This window comes from Chinchilla lanigera, unplaced genomic scaffold (assembly GCF_000276665.1).
Source record: "Chinchilla lanigera isolate Chin_1 unplaced genomic scaffold, ChiLan1.0 scaffold00111, whole genome shotgun sequence".
NCBI lineage: Eukaryota > Metazoa > Chordata > Mammalia > Rodentia > Chinchillidae > Chinchilla > Chinchilla lanigera.
In genome coordinates, this window is record NW_004955512.1 from 1,345,006 (window position 1) to 1,357,852 (window position 12,847).

The window sequence follows — 12,847 nt, forward strand, 5'->3', positions numbered from 1 at the left end:
AGACTGTGAGGATGCTGGGAGGGAGGGAGAGGTTCCCCACGTCTGGAATTGGCTGGACTTATTTTACTAAAATAAGAAATATACTTGCACAGTGCTAACTCCTATATCACAGCCTTGAAGCACGGTCAATAGTGTTGCTTTGTAACTGCACACCTGACGAACTCGGAGGTCATGTGTACAGCTTGTCAGCACTGTTTAGTGGTAACAGTAGGGATTCGTTCCTAATCTTGGTGAGATGCCACCCCGAGAAGAGGGCTTCGCTGTTGAGATGCTTAGTAGCAAGAAGCAGGGTATAGGAAGCCATTGCGCTTCCCTGGTCCCATGTTATCTGCACAAACCTTAATGGTTCCTCATCTGAGAGAGAAAATGTTGCAGACGAACATCAGGTGGAGCTCACATCTGCCTCTCCAGATCCTGACTGCAAGATCGGCCTTGCTTTAGTGCTGTTGCTCCATTGTGTCTGGTGACTACAGCGCAGGTTTCCAAGCATGGTCACACCTCAGCCACTGAACCTGTCTGCTTGCCACCATTAGTACATCTGCATTTTACGTGGTAACCTCTCAGCTCTCACGGTGCCCCCTGAGATAGGTACTCTTGGTATCTCTTTGTTAAAGAGGAGGAAACTTGAGGCTCAAAGGCACTAAGTGACTTTGCCAAGACCGTATTGCAAATAAGAAATGAAGTGAGGGTCCCATCATAGGCAGTCTATTCCTCAGAGGAGGAAACAGTAGTGGCAAAAGTAATGTCTTAAAGAGGTCTTTCAAAAATTGTTGCAAAAGAATAAGATCGAGACCAGTAAAGGAAATAAGATAAGAAACAGTGGGTTTTTTTGTGAACAAAAGAGGGCAAAAAAAAAAAAAGACTGATCCATATCTCTAGCCTGAGTAGATTGGCAGCTCCTGGGAAGCCCCTTGCACGTAGCATCACTCAGCAAAAGTCTGAGTGCGTGGATGACGGGATCCATGAGCTCCTAAATAAAGGGTCACTCTGCTAAGGAAGCCCTCTTGCTGCCATTCCTGGGGATGAAGAGAGTGGAGTGCACTTCGTAGATGAAGAATGCAGGGTGCTTTAGGAGGCAAGGCAGGTCAGGGAAAGCTCTGTGTGGCAAGGCCAGGGCGCACGTTTACACAGAGTAGAGTGCAGGTTCTCATGGGAAGTGAAAGACAGATTCGTAACTGATTGGGAGTGAGAACAAGTCAAAAGAGAACCTTGAGGTCAGGTTTTGTAATCTTGAACTGTGTGTGATTTCAGATGTCTTAGAGGAAATTTTATGGACTCCTGAATGGTAAGGAGCTATAGCTTGAGAAATAATCATGCAGTGTCAGTGTTTGAACCTCAGACCTCACACATACCAGCTGAACAACACCCCCAGCCCCTGCAAACAACCTTTCTGACCCTTTAGCTCTACCCATTTTAGAGACGCCTGCCTCACAGACTGTGTTTCCCCAAGTCTTCTTTCCCCAGCCTCAAGTACTTCCCCAGCCTCTTCCTCCCACCCTCTGACTCCCTCACTTCCTTCCCTTTCCTCTCCCTTCTGCCCCTTGTCCCCGTTATCATCCCCCTCCCTTCCTGTGAATCATTAAATCATAGTTAGCAAAGTGACACTGACTTAAATGAGATGACAAAAGACACTGTACTTTATAGAGGGACAGGAAATGAGGAAGGAGTAATTTGTAAGAAGTCATTTGAGCACAACATTAAAGAACAATTCTAGAAAGCAGGATGGAGGGAAGGAATTGCAGATGAAAAGTGCCAAGCCTGCAGCGAAGTAGAGCTACTCTGCAGAGTAGGAGCCTGTCCTGAGAATACATGCTATGCAGGGGAGGGCAGGCATTGGTGTTGGGACCAGATTTTGACATGATGGGTGACATCAATGATAGCAGCCCCCACTTCCCTTCCAGGTACAAACACTTAAACTGGCACACCCCCATTTCAGTCTGACTGATGGAAATTCAGATATTCCTCCCAGGGTCCAAAGGCCTTGGCTTGTGCTATCTGTGGTGACTGAGGCTGAATCCATCATGTGACACTGCTCAGGTGGCTTCACCAATCTAGTGCAGTAGTGGCCCATGTCAGGTCCAACAAGACAGTGATGGCAAACATTTAGAGACCGAGTGCCCAAAGTGCAACTCAAAACCCACTTCTTTATTGCAAAGTGCCAACGCTGCAATTCGACCTGAATACTGAGGTTTTAGTTCAGAAAAACCAACTGTTATCTGATACTTGGCTGCCGGGGTAAGCTGGCTCATGTGCTAACAGAGAGGGCTCTGTGTGCTGCTGTGCATGTGTGCCATGGTTCGCCACCACTGTCCTAGACTATGACTTGTGCCTTCTGGGTTACATGTTTGTGTAGAGAGGTACCCTGGGATGTCTCTGCATTGGGGATGGGGTGGCCTTTTAACCCTTTGGGCCCTGTAAGTATTGGCAGTGAAATCAATGATCAGCTGCTAAGGCTATAGGAGGATTTTATATAGAAATTAGATATAATCAGACTTGCATTCCAAAAAGAAAATTTAAAACAGGTGAGACACAGTAATCTTAGTTCAATTTGCACTTAGACTTTACAAATGAATCACTTGTAGGATGTGACTCCATATCATCACAACCATGTGAAAACAAAATATCACAACACACATTAACTGTGCAGAGGCTGAACATTAAGGAAACACAGTAAATTAACACTTTGGAATTTCCCATCAACACAGGGAGTCGTAGTCACCTTAATGCTAGCCTGCTCTGACTGCCCCGATGAATGGACTTTCTTTTTTCCCCTTCTTTTATGTTAGCTCAGGGGTCTCACACTTCAGCGTGCATGAAGTCAGATTGTAGACACAGAACCGTACGTGCTATGCTTTGTGGGAAGTATTTGAGCCATTGTGACTGTAGAAGCCCCTTGCTTGAAATGCTGTCTCATCTCTAGCCACTTTCTTTTTAAAATTCTTTTTTTATTTTCCTCATTAATGAACTGAACACAATAGCGATACTGATCTCACAATTGTCAGAGGATTGAGTTGGCCGATGCAAAGTTGTTGGCATAGTAACCAGATACTCGGGACATTTTCAGTACAGGTTAGCTGCTTCTTCAGCCCTAACATGTAGACATTTTTACGGAGTAACCAGAGTAACTTAGTTTTCAGTTGATGCAGAAGAATAATGTTTTAGACAATTATGGGCACACTCATGTTGCCTTCTACCTTGATATTCTACCAAAATTTGCCCTTTGGCCCCAGCTTCAATCTTTGTCTTTAGAAGGCCAAACAGATGATTCCTTTTTTTTTTTTTGGTTGATTGGCTTTTTGAGGGTACTGAGGATAGAATCCAGGAACAGTCTGCCACCGCTCTACAACTCACACCTTCAAAAAATTTTTAAAAATTTTGAGATATGGTTTCACTAAGTTGCCCAGGTAGGACTTGAACTTGAGACCCTTCTGGCTTTGCCTCCAGAGTGCTGCAGTTTTAGGCCTGAGCCACCATACTTGCTTCATTTCTTATATTCTCAAAGTTGCCCATGGCCAGTGAGCAGATGTTCAGGTAGGTCACTGCCCTATACCATCAGCACAAAACCTCAGTTATACCAGTGAGGCCTGCCACTTAAAGGTTCTGTGACTTTCTAAATATTTGCTTTCATTCTACATGTAACTTAAAGTGAAAATTTCCTTTATATGCTTTATATATTGAAGTTCTTCTAGTTGAAATATAATACATATTTATCATGGTAAGTTAACATGTTATGATAGTTAATAGTGACTGCTAAAGCTACTAAATGTATGTATAAAAAAGCACAAAAGAATTTCTCAAATAATTATATGAATAGGTAAATAGATTGATATTTAAGAATATTAAGAGAATACACAGACAGCCTGTTGCTAGACACAGGTGCAAGTCTCTCGGTCCTTCTTTTCAATCCTGGCCTTCCTTCCAGCCATCATACCTCAGTGAAAGGAGTCACTGGTGAGGAGGTAATATGCTATTTTTGACAACCCTTAGGCTGTAACTACTTAATAGATCCCTCTTGCATATCTCTGTCTTCCTGAGAAACCACTCTGAAGATACCACCACGTATTACAGCAGCCATTGATATTTTCCTACTAATCTATCCATAACTGTGTAAAGTTTGTAATGTTCCTATCCTATTTCATAAATGGATGTATGTTTATTATTATGTGTTTCCTACAACAACCATTGAGAATAGTTAATGATTTTTCAATAGGTCACTCATGTATAGCTCTATTTATTTTCTTTAGAAGCCACTTTGAAGATACCAAAGTATAGTACAACAACTCTTGATAATCTCCTACCTCTTTTGTCTCTAACTCACTATTATTTGTCTATTTGTTTTCCTGAGAAACTATTTTGTAGACAATAATATGTAAAATGATAACCATTGATAATTTCCTACCATTTTGTCTGTAATTTGCTAAGTCCCCCCTATTATTATGTTATCCTTCTTTTATTCTTTAAAATAAAAAAAAATAAATAAAAAATAAAAATAAAAAAAAGAGAATACACAGCCAGGCATGATGTAGGGGAGGACAGCAAATAATTGTTAAAGATGTTGATACTATAAATCAAATTGCTTTAACCTGAAGATATCATTTATAATCCTAATTTTTTGAAGCAAATCACGATGTTGGGCATAGTAGTGTATATATGTAATCCAGTACTCTGGGAGACTGAGGCAGGAGATCATACACTCAAGCCCAGCTGGGGCAACTTAGCAAGACAGTGTTACAAACCTTAGTTAACCGGGTGGTGGAGGCAGGAGGGTCAGGAGTTCAAAGGCAGCTCAGCCAATTTAGTGAGACCTTATCTCACAATAAAATATACAAAGTGCTAAGGATGTAGCTCATTGGGTGCAAAGCCCTGGGTTCAATCTCCAGTACCACAAAAACAAGCAAAAATGTAAATGTATTGTAGCTGGAAACATTCAACAGGAACGGTATGTCCTTTGTGAGCCAGTGCATCTTATAATAATTTGCATAATAAAAAGTGTAATATTCAAGATTAAATACTATAATTCTAACCTTGGAAAAGTTGTTTGATATACTTTCATTTATCACTTTACACAAAATAGCCTTTTAAATTTGTGAATGTAAACTGGGCATGATGGCGAACACCTACAATCCCAGCACTCTGGAAGGCTCAGCCAGTAGAAAAACAGGTTCGAGTCCAGCTTGGGCAACTTAACAGCTTAGTGAGACTGTCTCATAATAAAATGTAAAAAATGATGTGGAGGTGTAGTTCAGTACAAAGGCCCTGGGTTCAGTTCCCCCCAAAATGTGTGTGTGTTGGGGTGACGGTGGTGGTAGCAGGAACCGAACCTAGGGCCTGTCTGAGTACTGTATATCCCCGACCCTCTTAAATTCTTGATAATTATATTTCATCTTGTTCATTTCCATTGCGGTCATGAGCATAGGAAGACATATTCTTATTTGTGCCTACTTATAATGTTAGAGGGGAAACTTCGCACAGTATTACCATTACACTTCAGTATTTCACAAGGAAAAATACTTTTAAGTTATATACAGTAACACCCATGAATAATCAAGTTTAATTCAGAGGTAAGAAATAATTTTAAGAAGAGAGGCAAGCAACAGAAAAAACTGCCTGTTTACAGAGTCCACAGAATGAATGGCACTGGCTCATGCTGTGCAGTGGGTAAACTGTGTAGGGCCTTTGCATATGCGAGGCCAGCACTGTGTAGAATAATATCTACAGTGCCAACACAGGAGCTAGCAGAGCTGACAAATTTTCTTTCCAAGGCCATAATGTCAAATGTTTTATTTCAAATACTAAGGTTTTTTTTATGAATAACATCTTTAGGCTGGGGATGTAGCTCAGTGGTAGACTACTTGCCTAGCACTTGTGAGGTCCTGAATTTGATCCCAAGTACCCATGAAAAAAGGAAGAAAATTCTCATGATAATAGCATTTAAGTAAATATTTTCAAATTTATTCTTATAGACCAAAAGTTCATCCTGAAATATAATTCTGTCTTCAACAGAATACCCATTTTAACTCATGGCCATTTGGCAATTAGCGCAGACGTGAATTCAGTGCACTTCTTGTATGAGGATGTATTTTCCATATTCTTTGTCTTGTTACTATGATGATACTCAGACATCATATTAATGTAATACTCAAATGTGGAAATATTTGGATTCTTTATTTTTTTCAATCAAACTGGGCTAACTTTACCAGCACTTCCATTTCTTCTAAAGCAAGAAAGGTAATCTAGCCAACCCAATGGAAACTCAACTCCTTCTGGATTAGCCTCTCAGCTTCCTCAAGGTGAACCATCAGACCAGACCCCGCCTTCTCCCTTCTCTCTTTTCCTTGTCCTGCTAGGAATTATGTGAGCCACAGCATCACTCTGTGTCTCTGTGTCTCTGTGTAAGGCGACCCCTGCTCAACATTAGGATTCAGAGACACCCACGCATCTCATGATGAGACCAGCTGGAAATCCAGAAGTTAGTATCAAAATCTTCCAACTTGTCAGTGTTGCCAAATCTTTGCTTCAGATCCACTCTCCATTCTTTTTGACCTGGGTCTATAGAGGAGAACAACAAATAATTCTTTAAATATGTTGATACTATAAGTCAAATTGCTTTAACCTGAAGCTATCATTTATAATCCTACTTTTAAAAAAATCACTAAGTTGGACATGGTGGTGCATATCTAGACTCCCAATACTGTGGGAGACTGAGGCAGGAGATCATAAGTTCAAGCCCAACCTGGGCAATTAAGCAAATCCTTGTCTCAAAATAAAAAAATAAGGACTGGGGATGTAGGTCAGTGCAAAGGGCCTCAGTTCAGTCCCCAGTATATAAACAAACAAACAAACACACAAAACCCCACACCTTTTTAAGAACATGTTTACCCTTTGAAATATGCTACCATACTTTTATAATAGATACCATGTTATTTATGGAATATTATTTCCAAAAGGTAAACATAATAATACTTTTAAATGCTGGATGGTTTAAAATTAAAGATGTCAAGATTGGGTGATGCAATATATTAATTGATTTGGTGTCTGTGATGCTAGGGATCAACGCCAAGGCCCTGCACATGCTGAACATATGTTCCACCAGTGAGCTGTGCCCTCAGGCCACTAATTGATGCCCTTCTCTAATCTGGAGGTTGAACTCAAGCCTTGGCTATGCTAGGCAAACACCGTACTGCTAAGATATATTCTCAGCCCTCCCACCCCTTTTCTTTTAAAATTTTATTTTGAAATGAGTCTTTCTAAGTTGCGTAGGCTGGCCTTGGACTTGGGGTACTCCTGGCTCAACTTTCTGAATAGCTGGAGTTACAGGAATGTGCCTGGGTCAGAATTTAAGCTTTGATTTTGCTGCTTAGCAGATGTGACTAGCACATAGCTATGATATGACCTGAGACATGTTCTTTGCCATTTTTGTCTCTATTTCTATAGCTATAATAGTGAGTGTAATATGTCTAACATTGGTTAAGACATGAAAGATGTTTGGCACATTAGAAACACTCTCCTCTGTAACCCATAGCTGTTATCATGGATCTATAAGTAAGTGTCTAACTTTGAGTCTGGATTTTTTCAACATATCAGTGAAAACAACACCTCCTTCACTTGTTAAGGGCTAAATGAAATAACATACTACATAAACTGTATTTTCTTTGAAAATGTGGGCTATCATTTTGATCAAATGCCAAGATTCATGCCTTGACATACTTTGACAGTACTTTCTGCTTTGAGGAAAAAAAAGATGGAAAATGAGAAGAATTTTCATTCAAACATTTGAAACACCATTTGTTAACTGAACCTGAAAAATGACCAATCATAGGTCATCTTGTAAATGATGTGTTTTTAAATCCTGCTGAAAGACACACACACACACACACACACACACACACACACACACACACAGATGGAAGAGAGAAGACTGGTTTGGGGCAGGAAACAGGAGAGTGAGGAAATAGGATAAGCCTTGGAGCTGAGACAAAGACTTTATAGAGGAAATACATGAGCCCATTGATAACACTGACATGTGGTTTTGGTCAGTACATTAAACAGGACTCTTTCAATTACAAGTGGCAGAAACCTAGCTCAAACTGGCTTCCACAAAAGAAATTTTTATTGGGTCATGTAAATGAAAAAAAATCTAGGGATAGATCAACTTTAAAACAGACCCTAAGGGCTGGGGATTTAGCTCAGCGGCAAAAGCGCCTGCTTGGTAAGCATGAGGTCATGAGTTCGGTTCCCGGTACCAGAGAAAAACCAAAAAAAAAAAAAAAAAAAAAAAAAACAGACCCTAAGGCAGATCAGAGATCAGATCAATGAATGGTTACTGATCCAGGGAAGGCAGTCTCTCCAGGGCCAAAAACAGTATACTCCCATGACAGTAAAGGGTGTAGAAATATTTAGAATGAGCAAGGTAAATGCATCCTCTATCAATGCATTTGATACACATACACTGATATTTAAGGTTTGAAGCTATATCAAGGTTCTGGTGAAGATGTAAAACCCGTGTTTACATTATTGGAAGATCTTTTATTTTAGAAGACAGAAATATTATCAAGATAATAAATATAAGTTATAGATCATAAGACTTGGCACATCTATTATCATATAATAGCTTTCTTTCTTAGCTTCTTCTATGCTCACTGGAAACAAATTTGTTCTATGAGAATACATTTGGCTACAAACATCAGAAAATGAACATGGATAAAGATAATTATGTGATGGCTCTGAAGAGTTTTCATCTTAATTCAAGGGATCAAATCAGTCTTGAGATGCAAAGCTCAGGCTCAGTTTTAAGTTTTTAGGAAAGAGTTCTGACTGGCCCATTATTCCCAGAAAATACTGACTTCAGGAGAAAGGAATTTTTTATTGGTTCATAGAACTGAAAAGTCCAGGGATCGATCATCTTTAAATTTCACTAAACCTGGGGAAGAGAGTCTGCTTAAGAACAATCAGGGGTTCAACCAAACCAGGGTCACTTATAGTGTAAGTAACACACGCATCCACTCTGCCCAGCGGATGGGAAACATGAGATAATTTGGGGAAACTGGAAAACCCTGTTGAGAGGGGAACATAGCTAAAGTGTCTTTAAAAGAAAGAATATTCTTTTAAAAAAAATCAGTGAATGACTCTTCTAATGAGAGCCTGTCCGTTTAAAATTTGGAAGCATCAATGAGACTCAAAACAGGGACTGGCATGGACATGACCAACATTTCTCCTCTGTTTAGCCAAGGATCTCTTCAGGCTGTGAATTGGCCTGGGAGAGTAAGCAATCTGCTCTGTCCAGGAAGGCAGCCAACCCGCCAGTGAAAGGCAACCAATGCTAACAAGCCCGAGGAAGGCCACAGAAAGGAAAATCAGTATGCAGGGGACCTGTGTGTGCTCCATCTGGCTGTAAAAGGCCCCTCTACTGCAGGGGCCACTCTTATAAACTAGAAAGAGATGACAAGTTACTTTGCTACCTAGCAGAGGATGAAACAATACGAAAACAAATAGAAAACAAGCCTAACAGCCTCCTTTCCTTTCTAAGTTCTAGCTTTCTAAAAATCAGTTCTTTGTTTTAGAGTACTCTCAGGCTCGCAGCAAAGCTACTGCAAAATAGAACCTCCCATAGACTCCACAGCCAGCTGATTCCCTTGTTGGCATCTTGCATTAGGATGATGCTCCATGTTTTATTCAGATTTCCTTAGTTTTTACTCAGTGTTCATTTTCTGCCCCATGATCCCTCCCAAGGATACCACATCGCATTGAATTGTCATGTTTCCTAGGGGTCTCAAGACTGGGACAGTTTTTCAGACTTTCCTTGTTTTTAATGACTTCAGCAGCTTTGAGAAGCAAACTGGTCAAGAGAGATGGGGCATGTCCCTCCTTTATAAGGTCTGAGGTTTTTCTCATGGTTAGAATAAAATTAGGTAGATGAAGGTGGAGGTATCCTTATAATCCAAGCACTCTGGGAGGCTGAGGCAGGAGAATCACAAGTTTGAGCCCAGCCCAGGCAACTTAGTGACTTAGCAAGACCCTATCTCAAAATAAAAAAGGGCTTTGGATGTAACTCAAAGGTCCTGAGTTCAATTCCTAGCACGCACACACACACACACACACACACACACACACACACACACACACACAAATAAAGAAGGCAAGGTTTCTGGGGAGGAACAGCACCGAGGTCAGAGGTCATTCCCATCACATGGTGTCCAGGGCATATGCTACCTATGTGTCTTATCATCAAGGATATAAGTAGATGACAGGAGTGCTAGAAGCTGGCATGAATCATAAAGCATGAGCTCAAAGCTAAAACTCAACATTCTTCTTATGCCATGGGGCAAAACAAATCACAGGCCAAACTCAACATCAGTGGGCATCGGAGCTATACTCCCCGGACAGGAGAGAGAGGAACTAAGGACTGAGGGCAAAGAATGCTGCCATTCACAAATAGGCTGAGAGATGAGCAGATTCTCTGAAAGCCAAGAAGCTTTCTGGGCAAAGTGGAAATGGACACCGGGCATCTTCTCTCTGAGGTTTAAACTTAGTAAAGTAAATGCCTACAGGGGCCCTGGCTTCAGATGGCCTCTGCTCTCTGAGCTCTGACTGGGCTGCTTGTGTCAGGGACACAGGTCACCTTTGCATCTCCTCCACGGGGAGGGGGTGCACAGACCTGGCCAGGAGGGTCCTGCCTGCTTGGCCAGTGCTAGTACCCAGCCTCATCTTGTTGTCCTTGGCCCTGGGAGTGTCACTGGGCATCCCCAAGATCTGCATGAAGACCCTGGTGATTGCAAACTTTACAATCTAAATTAGGCCACAATCTAAATTGAAAAATGCACAAAGGAGTAGTTCTTAAAAATTTAGCTTTTGTGGGATCAAAAGCCACTATAGAACATGAAGAGACCCAGAGGTTCTCCATGGAGGAGCTGGTGCCATGAACTCTCCTCTCAAAAACCACTTTTAGTTTCTGCTACATGGCCAAAAGCTCACTGCGGTGTGGGTGCTGGGTGCCATGACACACTCCCGCGCCCTACTGCCTCTGAGGGCTACCTGGCTTTCACTGTGATCACTTTGCTGGTTATAAGAACTACGCTGGTTGGGCAGCTGCCAGACCTCAGCCTCAAAAAACCAGCTGAGTAAACTGGTACATTTCACTTGCTGCTGGATCTGTATGCATCTCTTCTAGTACCATTCATAACTATAACAAGCAGTAGTGACCCCAGAAGAGAAGAATTTATGTGCCTACCAAAACTCTCCAATACACGTTTTGATCTGGACAACAGATGGATGTTGTGCTGTGGTTGGCCAGGTTCATGGTGGATGATGGGAATTTAGAAAGCTGTGGTTAAGGCTTGTCCACATGTCTGGTCTGAATGCTCAGAAATGAAGGATTGACACCTGGTTACAGAGATAAGGCAACATATTGCTGATGAGAATGAACTGCTCATATTCATCTTTCCTGAAGGAACCTGCAACAACAATACTTCAGTCATGAGGTTTAAAAAGGGAAGCTTTAAGACTAGAGGAAACGAACACCTGGTTGCAATTAAGACTAACCCTTTGGTGACACTTTTTTGGGAGAGTAGTAACTTGTTTCACATGATGACCAGCTGAGCCTTCATCTGTGACATGTGGCAGATGGCCCTCTGATCAGAGAGGGAGAAGATGTAGAAGAGTTTTCTTCCCAGAGGAATTGCAATATAAATAATCTAAGTTATTTTACATGCCAAGTATAAAGAGGTAGTCATAGCCAGGTCTCATGATGCAGGCCTGTAATCCCACACTCTCGGAGACTGAGGCAGGAGGATCACAAGTTTGAGTGCAGCCTATGCAACTTAGTGAGATTCTGTCTCAAAATTTTAAAATGTAAAATAGGTTGGGATATAATTCAGTATGGTGACCTTGGGTTCAATCCCCGGTACTGAAAAAAAAAAAGGAGAGAAAGAATAAAAAAGAAAAAGAAAACAAAGCTAATCATATTGATTAGGTGGAACTAACTAAGACTGTGTCTGCCCTCCAGGATTTTAGTAAAATGAGAATGTGAGTTTAGATATTTAGCATCTTTTCTATCTGTGCTACTCTGTAACTTCAAGATGTAATGTGCCTTTCCTTTGTACAGGCCTCGTTTAGCTCACGGTGCAAGGTAGAAAGCTGGATTTAACAAGTTGCTTCATGTCAGTGTCAGCACTCCCTATAGGGCAGAGATTTGAGTATCTGCTGATCAAAAAAATCAACTACCCGATTGCAACATTAAACAAGTTGGAAGACTTACCAGTGTATAAGAGAAAGTACCTGACATTTCAAAACATATGGCTCTGGGCAAAGCTGAGTCCTGAAGAGTAATATCTACTGGGAATAATTGCTTTCATGAAAATGTGCAAGTCACCCTTGTACTCTACGGACTAAATTGAGATTTTAACGTCAGACAGAGAAATGTATGGAAATAAAGATGACAGTAGTGTCAATATCCAGCTCTAGGAGTTGCCAAAGTCCAGACATATAGCTTCATGTAGCCCCTATGTCACCTGGAAGCACGCAGTGAATTCACAAGTGCCATTCAGATCAGTAGTGTGTTCCCGGGCTGCCGTGCCCACTCCAAAGAAAGGACTGACTTCTCTTCTTTCATTGTCTGCTGCTGTCCCAGGTTTTCAGAGGGGATTGGAGTCTTAGTCACAATTCCATGCCATTTCCCAAGGGATCCTCTCAAGGGGCCCAGCTCTATTCAGCTTCCTCTCAGAAGTGAACTACAAATCAGGCAGAATAGCACACAACTGTAATCCCAGCAATCTGGAGGCTGAGGCAGGAGAATCATGAGTTCCAGGCCAGCCTAGGCTACATAGTGAGATCTGTATCCACAAAAAAAAAA

The 12,847-nt window shown here is 41.4% G+C and overlaps 1 pseudogene; it reads left to right on the plus strand.

Moving 5' to 3' along the window:
* The first annotated feature begins 10,814 nt into the window (after window positions 1-10,814).
* Window positions 10,815-11,595, plus strand: LOC102010187 (annotated as a pseudogene).
* The last annotated feature ends 1,252 nt before the right edge of the window (window positions 11,596-12,847 follow it).